At 37.0% G+C, this 16,313-nt stretch overlaps 1 long non-coding RNA gene across 1 annotated transcript; it reads right to left on the reverse strand.

Moving 5' to 3' along the window:
- Window positions 1-13,170: 13,170 nt before the first annotated feature.
- Window positions 13,171-15,278, reverse strand: LOC113471472. Its single transcript, XR_003394160.1, has 2 exons — window positions 14,935-15,278; window positions 13,171-14,163 (listed from the first exon to the last, which is right to left on the reverse strand). It is a non-coding gene; the product is annotated as an uncharacterized LOC113471472 (long non-coding RNA).
- Window positions 15,279-16,313: the final 1,035 nt, after the last annotated feature.

Genomic DNA, 16,313 nt, shown 5'->3' on the forward strand with positions numbered 1-16,313 from the left:
TCTGGATCGAACCAGCGGTCTTCTGACTTGAAAGACACCAGCATATGCTATAGTCAATTCTCTGATGAGGGTTTACGAGCAGACCATATGGTGAGAAAAAACGTAGTATTAATTATTTAATAAAAAACAATTTTGTGTGTTTGAATTTTTTTACTGTTTTGTTTTTAATTACTATGCCTTGATATTTCGAATAATCTCCTCGCGGTAGTAACGAAAATAATCCGGGTATGGTATACTGTTTTGTTTTTAATTACTATGCCTTGATATTTCGAATAATCTCCTCGCGGTAGTAACGAAAATAATCCGGGTATGGTGGGGTCGTGCGACGTAACGCCAAGGTTATGTCAATTCAAAGCGTACCTTAAAAATGCTTGTCACAAATTTCGTTCCCCAAGAAATAACTGACCAACCTCAGTAAAGTAGTTAGTACGGGGGCTTCTGGAGATTGGTGGTTCGTGTTCAAATCAAGCCATAAAATTTAGCTTAGTGTCGTAAGCAGGGAGCATTAATGTTTGATACCCATTATTCGGTCTGTCGTTCGAACACTTTCATAACCAGCTGCACATTATCAATACTTCTGTCAATATTATTGTCAGTATGGTGAAAATATTGATAGTGTCTTTGGCATTTTGATCGTACTTCTTACACTCGTATTTATGAACAAGAATGATCGTTCTTAGATCAGTCTCAAGTCAAAATTGACCAATCAAATGCTGGAAAAAAACCATGTAATAGGTAAAGAGGGATTTTAAATGTGGTAAACATGAATTTCATGTGTGTTCCAACGAATGTCTGAATAATATGCCTTAACCATTCCAGCAGCCCAAGACCACCCTTGGTTACTTTTGCAAGTTACTGGATAGCTTGGCCACTTTTTCTCGGCGTTTCCCTCTTGATATCCCGAAGTTTTTCGCGGGCGCTATTTAATAATTCGTAATTTCGTACTCATATGGTGTGAGTCTTTTAGGATTGAGGACAAAGAAGAAGACTTTGAAGGTATACGTTCCCGTTCCCATAAGGTAATATTATGTTTTATCCCTAAGGAGAGCACCTACTCTTGAGGTATGTGGGAAATATGTATCGCAAAGTGACATAAATGGAATGTAATGAAATTAATGTGATTATGCTAATTTCTAAAGAAATGATTACCGTTCGTGTATTTATTTGATCTGAAGTTTTTTTTTATCTCTCAGCAATGATAATCTTAGATACTCGTAGGTCGACACTCAGACAGGTAAAAATCCTTACTCAGCCTTTATTTCACCCTTTCCCATTCATCTACAAGTGTTGGGGTTTCTAAGCGGCTCAATATTTGAATATTTTTTTGCATAGTTACAATATTTTTGCATATAAATGGCCAAAATCAGATCAGATTTCACAAACAGAGTCGCTCGAAACGCCCTAATGTGTGCAAATGAATCAAAATATTGACGCGTTTTGGGGTGGTTTGTTTGTGCGAATTTCTGAAATCAAGTGGTTTCAAATTTATAAACATGTTCATATTTTTCATCTTTGTCACGTATTCCTTGTGTTTTTCTATTTATTTATTGTTTGAGCAATAATTGATACGAAGCCCTCCGAGGCATAGTGATATTACAATATTGGACATGGCGTGTACCTATACTATACTTGGAGCAGAACCTGAATCGAATGTGGTAAGTGTTAACCATCAACCTAGCTTTCAATTTGATTTTTTTTTTTTTTTACTTATTAAGTTAAAAGCATACTTATTAAGTTAATACCCTCATACAGAGTGTTTAAAAAAAAGTTGCCACCCCTGAAAACTCGAGAACCGTTTAGAATTTGGAAAAATCCTAAAACACGTAGTGAACTCTCAAAAGGAAAAACTGAAGCATATGATTGTAACATATTGCAATCATGATAACTGTTTCTAGAAATGACGTCATCAATTGAAAATGTGAACTCTCAAAAGGAAAAACTGAAGCATATGATTGTAACATATTGCAATCATGATAACTGTTTCTAGAAATGACGTCATCAATTGAAAATGTGAACTCTCAAAAGGAAAAACTGAAGCATATGATTGTAACATATTGCAATCATGATAACTGTTTCTAGAAATGACGTCATCAATTGAAAATGTGAACTCTCAAAAGGAAAAACTGAAGCATATGATTGTAACATATTGCAATCATGATAACTGTTTCTAGAAATGACGTCATCAATTGAAAATGTGAACTCTCAAAAGGAAAAACTGAAGCATATGATTGTAACATATTGCAATCATGATAACTGTTTCTAGAAATGACGTCATCAATTGAAAATGTGAACTCTCAAAAGGAAAAACTGAAGCATATGATTGTAACATATTGCAATCATGATAACTGTTTCTAGAAATGACGTCATCAATTGAAAATGTGAACTCTCAAAAGGAAAAACTGAAGCATATGATTGTAACATATTGCAATCATGATAACTGTTTCTAGAAATGACGTCATCAATTAAAATATGAACCCTCAAAAGGAAAAACTGAACCATATGATTGTAACATAATGCTATCACGATAACTGTTTCTAGAAATTACGTCATCAATTAGATATGCGAACACTTAAAAGGAAAAACTGAACCACATGATTGTAACATAATGCAATCAGGATAACGTTTTATCTAGTTATGACGTAATCGAATATAAATGGTAAGTTTTTTAGCTGGGCGAATAAATGGTACACTTACCCTATGTACCTATTTTTCAGGTTTGTTTACCGCCCACTCTATGGACAAGTAGGGTTAGTTCCGTTCTGAGCTTGAGATAGATATTGTCAAATGTGATTGGGGCACGTGAGTTTGTTTATTTATTTTTAACAGCTTTTTTTCTGATGATGGGACAAGGAAGAGGAATGAGGAGGAGAAGGAGAAGATGGAGAAAAATATGAAGATCAAGAACTAGAAGTAGGAGGAGAAGAAGAAGAAGAAGAAGGAAAGCTTGCCCGAAAAGGGGTTTCATCTGGAAGGGAATATTGGCAATATATACTTTTAAGGTATACTTTTTAGGTATATACTTTTAAGGTATTGCTTTCTTTTATCATAGAAGGAAGAAGAGATGGCAAGCAAGGAAGACGAAGGCCAAGATTGATGTACATTGATCAAGTTGTGAAGGCATCGGGTTGTACCAGTTATCAAGAAATGAAAGAGAAGACATCAGATCGAAACATGTAATAGGTAAAGAGGGATTTTAAATGTGGTAAACATGAATTTCATGTGTGTTCCAACGAATTTCTGAATAATATGCCTTAACCATTCCAGCAGCCCAAGACCACCCTTGGTTACTTTTGCAAGTTACTGGGTAGCTTGGCCACTTTTTTCTCGGCGTTTCCCTCTTGATATCCCGAAGTTTTTCGCGGGCGCTATTTAATAATTCGTAATTTCGTACTCATATGGTGTGAGTGTGAGGCCGATAGCGATGTAGGATAGGCTCTGAATTTCATTATTTTCATATACCTTATCTGGTAATTTAAGCTTTGTCTGGGTTTATTACTCACATGACTATTTTTGATATCAATTTTTTTGGTTACAGGGTGTGAAAATGAAAATGTTGAGACACTTCTGACGGGAAAATTTCGACAACAGTATCAAAGAGGATTGATGGAGGAAACTGTAACTACGAAGGTCTTAACGTCCCAAAATCGATGAGAGGAGGGTATTAGACAGCCGGAGAGGATAAACCAACCGATTCGACAAACTATGTCTGGTTAGGATAAATTTCGCCCCGGGCTGGAAATTATACCGCGACATCCTAGCGATTACAAGGCAGGCGCTCTAGCCTTCAAGCTATCTAACCTGACGTTTTTCTCTTTTGTTACCTCCTTACAGTCCAAGATTTCTCAATCCCATATCCCACAGGAATTAGTAGTTGTAGTTGTATTCCACAGGAATCAGGATGGACGGTAAATCCTAGGCTCTCCGTCAATCCGTCAGGCTTGCTGAACGTTCCATCTTCGAATTCAATTTATTCAATTCTTCTTCTTCTTCTTCTTCTTCCTCTTCTTCTTCTTCTTCTTCGGAATTCTCGAAATTCACACCATACGAGAAATTTCCAGCCCGCGAGAAATCGCCGTTAACATATCCCGATGATTTATTACTCATTATAAAGTTTAATTTGAGCATTGGGGAAAAAAAATTGAATTATCAAAACTGTTAAATAAATATTGTAAAGAATATGATGAGGAATATGAAGATAAAAACTCTATTAAATACAAAATCAAAGAACAATGGCGACCGAACGTGAAACCAAAACGGTTCCTTGAGTTACTTCTTGAGTAACTGACGGACTAACACCTACATAAATGGTTTTTTTACACTATGCAGGCAGTTTTTTATGTGTATTGTATTTTTTAGGGAATATTTAACTCTGGATTTATGGCCAATGGTAAGCTTTTGGTTAATATGGTTAGTTGGTCGGTTTAGATCTTGAGTTACTTCTTGAGTAACTGACGGACTAACACACTGAAAAAAAAAAATTCCAAGTCAGTATTGTTAGGCGCAAAAATAACTGGATATAGTTGTATCACCTTAAATATGTTCAGTGCACCTACATAAATGGTTTTTTTACACTATGCAGGCAATTTTTTTTTATATGTATTGTATTTTTTAGGGAATATTTAACTCTGGATTTATGGCCAATGGTAAGCTTTTGGTTAATATGGTTAGTTGGTCGGTTTAGATTCCAGGTATAGTACTGAGAATTTTACGGAATGGTGTGATGGGAACAAACGGAGATAATTGTTTAGAGACCAATCTAAGTACAAAACTACAAACGAGTACTTCTTAATAATAATTTAAGTATGTACATGGATACCCTAAATAATACATAGTACTGAGAATTTTACGGAATGGTGTGATGGGAACAAACGGAGATAATTATTTAGAGACCAATCTAAGTACAAAACTACAAACGAGTACTTCTTAATAATAATTTAAGTATGTACATGGATACCCTAAATAATACATAAATTTATTAATTGAAATACATGAATACCTTATAAATATGTATAACTACTTAACTATTAGATGGAGGGAGAGGAGGAGGAATTGGGCAATTTCCCTGTCGATTCATATTGCTTATAATGTCTATCATTGGGCAAATCCTTCAGACAATTCAAGATTTCCCACTATTAATTAGCAATTATTGAATTCCCACTATCAATTACCAATTATTTATAAGTATGCACTTTAAGCAGCGTCTACACATTAGGCGGACCCCATCTGACGGACCTGTCCGAGGAAACAGAAAATTTCGTCCTGCCTAGAATACACCGGTCCGTTGGACCAGAATTCGGCCGTTCGGATATCTACGAGATAAGTACGCATGTATTTTTTTGCCTACTGTAGGCAATAGAGTTGGTAAGTTTTATATTGTAGGCAATAGAGGTAAGTTTTATGGGTTCTAGGGGTTGGAAAAATCGTACGACTTGGAGAATTTGATTAGTTGGATATTGGTTGAAACTGATTGGATACGTGAACAAATGAAGCATTGAAGAAGTTTCTTTAAGGATGTTAACGTGACTGTTATGACTGCTAAGGTTTTTTTGACGGGGGTTTTGCCCTCATTCGGGGACAAGCTTTTTGCAGGGACCTCGTTATACCCAACAACCCAACCTGGACCGGGATCTTACCCAGGGCCTGGAGAAGACAGCTACACGCAATCGCCCAGATGGTCAACCATCTGGATACCAACAAATCACCACGTTGTTGGTAATCCATTAACTTCAATGATCCATTAGGAACTGGCACATTCAACGTACCTATATCACCGCTGGCCGTCGAGAACCATGACTATACAGCATATAGTCCATCACCCAACCTAAGTGCAGACGAATTCCTCCCTGCTCTAAGGAGAAGAACCCCTAGTCAATAAAAAGCCCACAGCCATGATGATTAATATCGGATTCACTCAGGCGAAAATTACAAAACTAAAAAAAAAAAAACTAGTAAACTGTTTGTTAATCTCCTATACGATATCCGGCGAGTGTAAGCAGAGTAATTAAAAAAAGTAAAAATAGACGAAGAAAACTGAAGCAGATACCAAAGATACCAGAGCGATCAGTGGAAATTGATAAAAATATAATAATAATGATGATCAGGAATAAATGGGAAAAGATTGTGGTGGAAAGAGGTCCGTGTTTCATTATGTGGACGTGTTTCATTATGTGGACGTGTTTCATTATGTGGACGTGTTTCATTATGTGGACGTGTTTCATTATGTGGACGTGTTTCAGGACTTTGAAGTGATTCGATCGACCAAAGTGTAGAGTTGTAGACGCTGCTACACATGCCACCAGTTAAGTGGTTTACTGAACTGTAGATCTGAACCAAAATAGGATGATCTAGGCTCCAGAATAGATCAGTTGCGCTTACTTGGGTGATGTTTCAAAGTCATAGAGCAGGAAAAATGAGGACCAACGGGATTTTTCTTTTTCTTCTTCACCAGTTCAGTGGTTTACTGAACTGTAGATCTGAACCAAAATAGGATGATCTAGGCTCCAGAATTGGCAAAATCCAGAACAGTAAGCTGTAAGCTCGACAACTTCCAATTTTATCTCAACTTCCCCTTTCTGCAAAATACTAGAAGAAACGGGCTCGATACACCAGGCATGTTACTCAAACACTCCCGGGGGGCAAGTTCTGAACCCTCGCTGAAACACACTCCTGGGGCAAGCATAGAACCTTTACCCTAGTCTCAACCAAGGGAATTCCGTCATAACTCCGACCCTGTCCCATAATGACCACCCGTCGTTCAATAGCTATAATATCAATGGTACCTATAGGTAACATCAATGCAGTCATTGGGCAAATTCTTCAGAGAATTCAAGATTTCCCACTATTAATTAGCAAATATTGAATTCCCACTATCAATTACCAATTATTTATAAGTACGCACTTTAAGCAGCGTCTACACATTAGGCGGACCCCCATCTGACGGACCTGTCCGAGGAAACAGAAAATTTCGTCCTGCCTAGAATACACCGGTCCGTTGGACCAGAATTCGGCCGTTCGGACCGGTCCTAAGGACGGGGTCCGTCCTAACGTGTAGTTCACTTTAATATGGGTTCTAGTCAATCAACATCGGAAGAAACGTCTACTCCAGTTGATCGAAAATATCGACATCAACACTAAAGTGTACACAAACCTTTTTGATTTTTCAACACCTTTATTGTTTCGAACGAAAAAAAAAAAAAAAAAAAAAAGCCCTTTTTTTTTCAAAAATATCCTTCGTACAGGTTAAAAGAAGAAAAAAAAAAAATGCCCTATTTCTTTCAACAATATCCTTCGTACAGGTTACAAGTAGATCCAAGGCGATTAATTTTATGTAAATTTAAACGATCCATCTTGACAGTTCCGATCGTAAAACTATGAGAAACCTTCGATTTGCATAACGAAGAAGATGGAAAACTAAAAAAAAAAACCTTCACAAAACAATTACGGAGCGGGAAATTTGCTCCCACGGTATCGAAGGCTCAATGGAAATCAAGGAAGAATTTTATGGATTATAGATGAGGCATTTCCCGGAAGCCATGAATTAGAAGAAATAATATTACTTACAAACTACAAAGATCTTTAAATAGAATAAATACATAGATGGAGAGAATAATTAGAAAAAATATTAAATCTATAAATAAGTTGGTAATAATAATTATTAAATCTATAAATAGCTGGTAAGAATAACTATTAGTAGAACCAATATCTTATCTATTGGCGGGTAAATTAGAGATGCCCTATTCACACACATCTCAAATGAGCTATACATGTCGGTTGAAAGCTGAGGAAAATTAGTTAAATTTTCCTAATGATTTTTAATCAACTAGTTATTAGCTGAATATTAACTGATTTAATTATTGGTTTTGTGTTTCATAAAAGAACGAGGACCGTAGAAGACAAGGCAGAATAATTCTGTAAAGCGAGGAAAATGCTGTAAATCCAATTGCTTACGTTCAAACTCGTAGTCAGCCCAGTTAGCATCTGCCTTAGGTGGATTTTATCCTGAACGGATAATGTTAGTTCTCAGAACGGCTGACTTTATCCTATCCTGTCTTCCTTTTCTCTTCGTTTTCGAGACGATAAGACCTTAGCAGTTACAGTTCCCTCTATCAAAACTCGGTTTGTAGTCCCGACCACAAACAAATCGTTTCACCAGTTTATCTTTATCCGCCGAATGACCCAGGAAAAAAAGTTCATAGACTCCATCGTGTAAATAAATACCTAAAAAACCTAAATCGGAAGTCCCGTGTATCAGATGATTCCCTGATAAGGTGCGAATGGGCATCGTTAAAAAATCCATGTTGAAATTTCCTACCTCCCTAAATCGGAAGTCCCGTGTATCAGATGATTCCCTGATAAGGTGCGAATGGGTATCGTTAAAAAATCCATGTTGAAATTTCCTACCTGCCTCGGTTGAACGCTCTACCACTGGACTAACTTATAATTACAGCAAGGGGTAAGTGTTTTTCTATTGATGAATATTAATTAACAATATTATTTATTTTCTAAAAACCCATTAAACCTATTTTCAGCTCATTTGCATAATTTATAACGAACTTATTTGCTGTTCGTTGTCCCTTGGTTCCTCTGTGGGAATGGTGGTATTGGTGGTCTGGTGGCAGAGCTCATTGGATATACACAGGTGTGCCGATGCCGTTAGCTCAGATTGATCGACTGTGAACTTCAGTCGACTGTATTGTAGACGACCCTTAAGGTGTGTCCACACATGGTCGATCGACGACGAGATGAATCTTTGTTGTCGAGGCAGTGTGGACGTTTCAGTGGAAATCGATCGATGGCTGTCGACTGTGTGTGGACATAGCTTTACAAGGTCCATCAGTGTGATTAGGCGATCGATCAACATTGTATTTAAGGGCGGGACACACATCACCGCACCGCGCCAGCACTGTCGCAACCGTATGTCGGCGCGGGCTCAATGCGGTTATGTGTGTCCGTCCCAACTTTTACCAGGCGAGCACCTTGTCCTCTTCACCTACGCCACCGAGCAGGTTTCGTTTCATGATACGATTTATCAAATTTCTATTCGGCATAATTCGAAGAAACCGATTCAATCGCATTCTGCGCACATCGTTCTAATACATTTAACACGTTTATTCGTACATCCAATCCATCAAATGAAACGGTGCAAACGTTGGATGTGTTACCGTTCTGGTTTGGAAGTCTTGGCCATTCTACAGACAGGGTGACTCATTCAATGAACGAAGTGAATTCTAAAGTCCAAGTCACTAACGTAACTCTAAAACGATCGAAACTCACTCAACGCGACGATTATTTTGCGTTTAGTTTGGTCTGTAGGTCTGTAAGCTGCAAGTTTGTTCCTCCATAACTGTTGAACGGTTTGTCGGATTTCCATGAAATTTGCCAAAAATGTCCGCCACATAAAGGATACTGAAAGTTTAGGAAACTGTAACGACGAAGGTCTTAACGTCCCAAAATCGATGAGAGGAGGGTAGACAGCCGGAGAGGATAAACCAACCGATTCGACAAACTATGTCTGGTACGCGACGATTATTTTGCGTTTAGTTTGGTCTGTAGGTCTGTAAGCTGCAAATTTGTTCCTCCATAACTGTTGAACGGTTTGTCGGATTTCCATGAAATTTGCCAAAAATGTCCGCCACATAAAGGATACTGAAAGTTTATCGCTAGATTTTGGGCCTGATCTGGTCTTTGGCACCCCACCCCATAGCTCCTAGAAGCCCCTTTGAAGAAATTCTGTGATTCTTTATCACTACTAAACGGGAGGTTTTCGATTTTGCTTAAATTTGGCAAACATGATCAATACGTTGCGTTGAGGACATTTGCTCATTAGATTTTGGATTTAGGTCTGCTTGGGTTTATAGGTGCCCCGTCGCCGTCCTGGCCTTTTTCTGAGTTGTACAGTTTACTGAACCACACGGTCGAATCTCCCTGTATATGCGTGCCCCTTCACTTACGTGCTCGCCTCCTATCCGGCTGGATTGAGACCAAAAATTCCCTTTACTCCAGCAGTCTAAACAAGATCTGGACGGTGGTGGGACGACTAAAAAATCATGGTGCCTTTCCTATTTTACAAGTTAGAGGAGTGGAATTATTGGGTATACAATGAAAAGGCCAACATCCAACTTTCAAGAGCAAAATTTTCTGAGGATGGAGATGGAGTAGGAGGTACTACAAAAGAAGCTAACCCCAGGGATGCACAAAGCACATACCAAGACAATTAAGGGCCTTGTTTGGGTTACACTTGTGGTTTGGATTACAACAAATCCTCAATCGATGTAGTAAATTTACCCCCTGATTTGGGTTTTTTTATAAAAATTGCTTGCCACTCTGCCCCTACATTGAGGTCACGAAAAGATCATCATACTATTTTTCACGATCTGGCGACTCGATCAGCCCCACCAAACAGCAGGAAGAGAAGAGAAAAACGTAACAGACGGATCTTTCTAATTTGATTACTACTTTCAAGAACGAGATATTCAGGAATATTATTCGTATTGTTAGACTAATTGTCGGGTTCAATAATTCTATGAGAACCGTCGAGCTCTATTGATACCCTCAGCTTCTTCATCAATAACAGAAATGAGAATTTCATCAATAATAAGAGAAATAATGTCATCAATAGGAACAGAAATGAACATCGTTTCTTTGTCATCCGTTAAATTAGAATGGAATTCACGCTAGTAATAGAATTTGAATATCGTTCAGGGATTGCTGGTTGGTCTGTTCTGGGTCTGCGTTTTTGAACAAGTCCAGAGAATCTACATACATTTACTTGTGGACGCACTTTTAGACTCCGAAACCATCCACAAAACCTCGCCAGAAATCGGAACCAAAATCAAAACATTTTAAGAGATCATTAACCTGAAACAAAAAGTAACTTTTATTGCCATCAGTATTATAAAAATAAGGAAAGAGATCAAACAAAAGTGAAAAGTATATTAACAAGGAAGAATTTCGTAAAAAAAAAAAAAAAAAAAAAAAAAAAAAGGAAAACCAATAGATCTATTCTCTCTTTTTTTTATTCTTATTTTAAAAGGTTAAATATTGTCCTCTTATTTTTGTCCTCAAATAACAATTTCTTTACTAATGGTTACTTGAGGGGTGGGAATAGAAAATTATAATGTTCTTATTAAGTTGATGTATTAGAAAGTAGAAAAAAATACAATTATATCGTTCTTATTAAGTTGTTTTACTAATATTATTCTGTTTTCTTTTCAATACATAGGATATATCAGTAATCTATGATGATCATAATAAGCGCAGTGGTGGAGAACGAAATTAAAGAGAATCTGTGGGAAACTTGCTGTCAGTTGGTGTAATAAAATGTGAAAGCTCAGAATCAGAACGATTTGAAAAAGATATGGATGATGGATAACTACGTTAAAGGTAATCAGAAGTCCTGTGAATCCTGTGGCCAGTCTTCACTACCGAAGAAGATTCTCAAGATATGTCTACACATAGTCGACGGCCGTTGATTGAAGATCGATGGGCGGTCGTCCACTTGTAGATGCATGAAGATCGTTCGAAATTGAACCAACATGAAGTGACAAAAATGAACCAACATAAAGTCAAAATGGCTGAGGTCTTGTCTACTGGAAAATGGAAGAGTGAAGAAGGACAGGATAGGAGAAATCCAGCCGTTCCGAGAACGAATCTTATCTATGTATTTAAGATAAAGTCGGCTCCGGGTGGTTTGGAATCAATGGCCTAGCGCTAACAAGGCAGGCACGCTACCCTGGAAGTTACTCGTAACTAGGCTGGCTAACATGGCTCTTAAAGAAGGGAGAAACAGAGATTGGAGAAGGGGAGAGAAATACCTACCTAGGAAGAGACAAAGTGCATAATATTATTAGTAGCATTGAAATAGATCAGTTGCGCTTACTTGGGTGATGTTTCAAAGTCATAGAGCAGGAAAAATGAGGACCAGCGGAATTTTTCTTTTTCTTCTAAGACTTCTAGATACCGAGATTAATCGATTTAAAAAATACAGGTAAATCGTGAAGTTTGATGACGTCATAATTCATGACTCCCGCTTCGTTTGTTTGTGCGCAAGCGTTTCTGTGCATTTTGACGTTAAGTCTGACGTCACAACTCTTTGAACTTTGTCATTGGAACGGCAATTAAAAATTGAATTTTCGACCTTTTAAAGTTACTTTTTTGGAGTTTTGACCTCAGATTCGAATTTTTCACAACTTTTTACGTAGGAATCGACCTTTTATTAATAATATTTTCCCAATTGCAACTGCTCCATTGGCAAAATCCAGAACAGTAAGCTCGGCAACTTCCAATTTTATCTCAACTTCCTCTTTCTGCAAAATACGAGAAGAAACGGGCTCGATACACCAGGCATGTTACACAAACACTCCCGGAGCAAGATATGAACCCTCGCCGAAACACACTCCTGGGGCAAGCATAGAACCTTTACCCTAGTCTCAACCAAGGGAATCCCGTCATAACTCCGACCCTGTCCCATAATGACCACCCGTCGTTCAATAGCTATAATATCAATGGTACCTATAGGTAACATCAATGCAGCTATAATAGTAACAGAAGTCAGTACAACAGGTGCTGACTGCTAAACTATTAAGAGGTCAGGGGTCTCCAACCAAACCGATTGTGTGCCACGCAGAGATGCGATGTTTTGGTTCACATATCAACAAAACGATTAACCAAATTTTACCTTTGACATCAAAATGAAAGTGAATGTCGTGCAGGGACGAGTTTTGAAGAGGTTTGATAATAACAATAACAACAATAATAATAATAATAATAATAATAATAATAATAATAATAATAATAATAATAATAATAATAATAAGTTGGATGTTGGCCTTTTCATTGTATACCCAATAATTCCACTCCTCTAACTTGTAAAATAGGAAAGGCACCATGATTTTTTAGTCGTCCCACCACCGTCCAGATCTTGTTTAGACTGCTGGAGTAAAGGGAATTTTTGGTCTCAATCCAGCCGGATAAACATAGGTAGGGTAAGTGTACCATTTATTCGCCCACCTAAAAAACGTACCATTTATTGGCCCACCTGTCCACATTTATTTTTCTAATTTTTGTTTTTATGACTACAATTTTTGAATAGCACTGGTTTGCCAGTAGTCTTTAAGCCCTTTCTTTTTATGAAATTGGTTCTTGATAAAGTTCGTCCAGTTCAGACTTATGTGGCGTATGGTACAGGTGGGCCAATAAATGGTACGTTTTTTAGGTGGGCGAATAAATGGTACACTTACCCTACCTATGTTTATCCGGCTGGATTGAGACCAAAAATTCCCTTTACTCCAGCAGTCTAAACAAGATCTGGACGGTGGTGGGACGACTAAAAAATCATGGTGCCTTTCCTATTTTACAAGTTAGAGGAGTGGAATTATTGGGTATACAATGAAAAGGCCAACATCCAACTTTCAAGAGCAAAATTTTCTGAGGATGGAGATGGAGTAGGAGGTACTACAAAAGAAGCTAACCCCAGGGATGCACAAAGCACATACCAAGACAATTAAGGGCCTTGTTTGGGTTACACTTGTGGTTTGGATTACAACAAATCCTCAATCGATGTAGTAAATTTACCCCCTGATTTGGGTTTTTTTATAAAAATTGCTTGCCACTCTGCCCCTACATTGAGGTCACGAAAAGATCATCATACTATTTTTCACGATCTGGCGACTCGATCAGCCCCACCAAACAGCAGGAAGAGAAGAGAAAAACGTAACAGACGGATCTTTCTAATTTGATTACTACTTTCAAGAACGAGATATTCAGGAATATTATTCGTATTGTTAGACTAATTGTCGGGTTCAGTAATTCTATGAGAACCGTCGAGGTCTATTGATACTTTCAGCTTCTTCATCAATAACAGAAATGAGAATTTCATCAATAGAGTTGATAATTTCATCAATAATAAGAGAAATAATTTCATCAATAGGAACAGAAATGAACATCGTTTCTTTGTCATCCGTTAAATTAGAATGGAATTCACGCTACTAGAATTTGAATATCGTTCAGGGATTGCTGGTTGGTCTGTTCTGGGTCTGCGTTTTTGAACAAGTCCAGAGAATCTACATACATTTACTTGTGGACGCACTTTTAGACTCCAAAACCATCCACAAAACCTCGCCAGAAATCGGAACCAAAATCAAAACATTTGAAGAGATCATTAACCTGAAACAAAAAGTAACTTTTATTGCCGTCAGTATTATAAAAATAAGGAAAGAGATCAAACAAAAGTAAAAGTATATTAACAAGGAAGAATTTCGTAAAAAAAAAAAAAAAAAAAAAAAAAAAAAAAAGAAACCTCTAAAAAAAAAAAAATTAAAAAAAAAAAAATAAAACATTTTTCAAGGTGCTTCCAGAAAATTTGAGGGAGGAAATAGGTAGGTACAAATAGAAAATCTGTCCAAATCAATCATAATTTTATTAAGAATTTTGGCAAACATTTGAAACACCTAAAGGACATTTTTGCTCAAGAGATCTTAGACTCAAACGGACCTGTTTGGAACTTTTTCTGGATAAATCCTACAGTTCACTAATCACTAGTCCAAATTGTCAATTGCCATGAATGAATGACTCAATCCGGTATTGACCGGTCGATCCGGTAATTGACCAAAAAACAGTCGCAATAGCTCAGATTAGTAACTTGTAACAACAGTTCACATTTGGCGACTTCGTACGAGAGATTTTTGACCACTCGTCCATTTTGGCTGAGGAGTCTAAATATGATAGGGTTCACATCACTTGACAGGGACTTTTCGTTGCTAATAACTAATAATAATAATAGACTCTTGAGTGGAAGGCACCACTAGGCGAGGTTAACGCCTTAGGCGTTCTCTACCACCTAACCCTTAGAGCTCCATTATTATGTGGTCAAATTCTCAAATAATTGGAAGGGAGAACTCCTTTATTTAAATATCAAAGGCTTAAAAAGAAACTTACCGAAGGAAAAAGGATTATGAGGGTCTTGAATTTTTTTACAATATTCAAATTTTTCCTTCCAATGACTTGTTTGGATGGTTTGAGAGTGATTTTTGAACAGCTCTGTGAATGTCTTTATTGGATCCATTAGCATGACAATAGGTGTGATTCCTTTCTCTTTTACATTGGTGTTGATAGTTTATAATATTGTGGTGGTATTTCTAGATACATTTGTCGACGTCGCCTGATGTTTTTTGTTGTTTTGTTGTCTTCTTGTTGGTCAAACACATTATTGTCCTCATCCACAAAGGAACAAGGAGTGAAGCAAGTCAGAAAAAGACTTGTAACTTGTTGTCCTACTTTGAAAATGTTTCTCCTTTGAAAATGTTCCTCCTACTAATTCTCCCTTGAAAATGTTGCTCTGGGATGTTTTTTGATGAGACGATCTTTTTTTGGATGAGGAAATTCCATAAATATCACCCAAAACCCAAATCCATCTACATATATATGTATATTTCAAGTTCTGCAGATTCATATTTCCCAATTCACACCCTTCTATGTATCTATATGGTTTTGAGGGGGGGAAAAAACTTCTAGGCAGGTATCTATATTTTCGTCGAATCGAGAACAAACAATTAAAAAATATCAAAAATACTTCATCATACGTATAAATATGATACTATTTAATTATGCACCTAGCCCTTCGTAGCGAAAAGAAAACATTCCCAAACCGGCACACCCCTAAAATCCACAAACCCGAAAAATTCTGATCAAAAAAGGATATCTGAAATTCGATTAACAATAAATCAGGTGCTAGGGCTACCCCGGAAATTATACCGCCCCTTGCTTACCTATCACATAACAGCCATCAGCTCTGCAATGAAATTCTGACAGGAGCAAAATCCCTCTGCAATTAAAAACAAAAGAAATCAACCCATTGGCATTTTGGGAAAGAACAATTTAAAATTAACAACAAATGAACATTTTGGAATGATCATCTTGAATATAGCCTTCCAAACTACCCCTGTTAAATTACCGGTTATCATTACCTTATTTATTACCTATATCTTCATATTATTTTAACATGATTGTTTGAATTCAAGGAATAATTTCACCTATAGATTTGTATAAGTAGCTGAACACCTGAATATCTTAGTGCAATTTGTCGCACTGTTATAGGTATCATGACTATCATGAGGTAAAATTGAGGTTATAGCTTGTGATTATTAGTATAGTTTGCTTTTTATGTCTTTACTGTCTTCAATTTCTTGTCGAAGGGAATTCAAGGAATAATTTTACCTATGGATTTGTATTTTAAGTAGCTGAATACCTTAGTGCAATTTGTTGCATTGTTATATCATGAGGTAAAATTGAGGTTATAGCTTGTGATTATTAGTATA

This window comes from Diaphorina citri, unplaced genomic scaffold (genome assembly GCF_000475195.1).
Source record: "Diaphorina citri unplaced genomic scaffold, Diaci psyllid genome assembly version 1.1 scaffold2484, whole genome shotgun sequence".
NCBI classification, from domain to species: Eukaryota; Metazoa; Arthropoda; class Insecta; order Hemiptera; family Psyllidae; genus Diaphorina; species Diaphorina citri.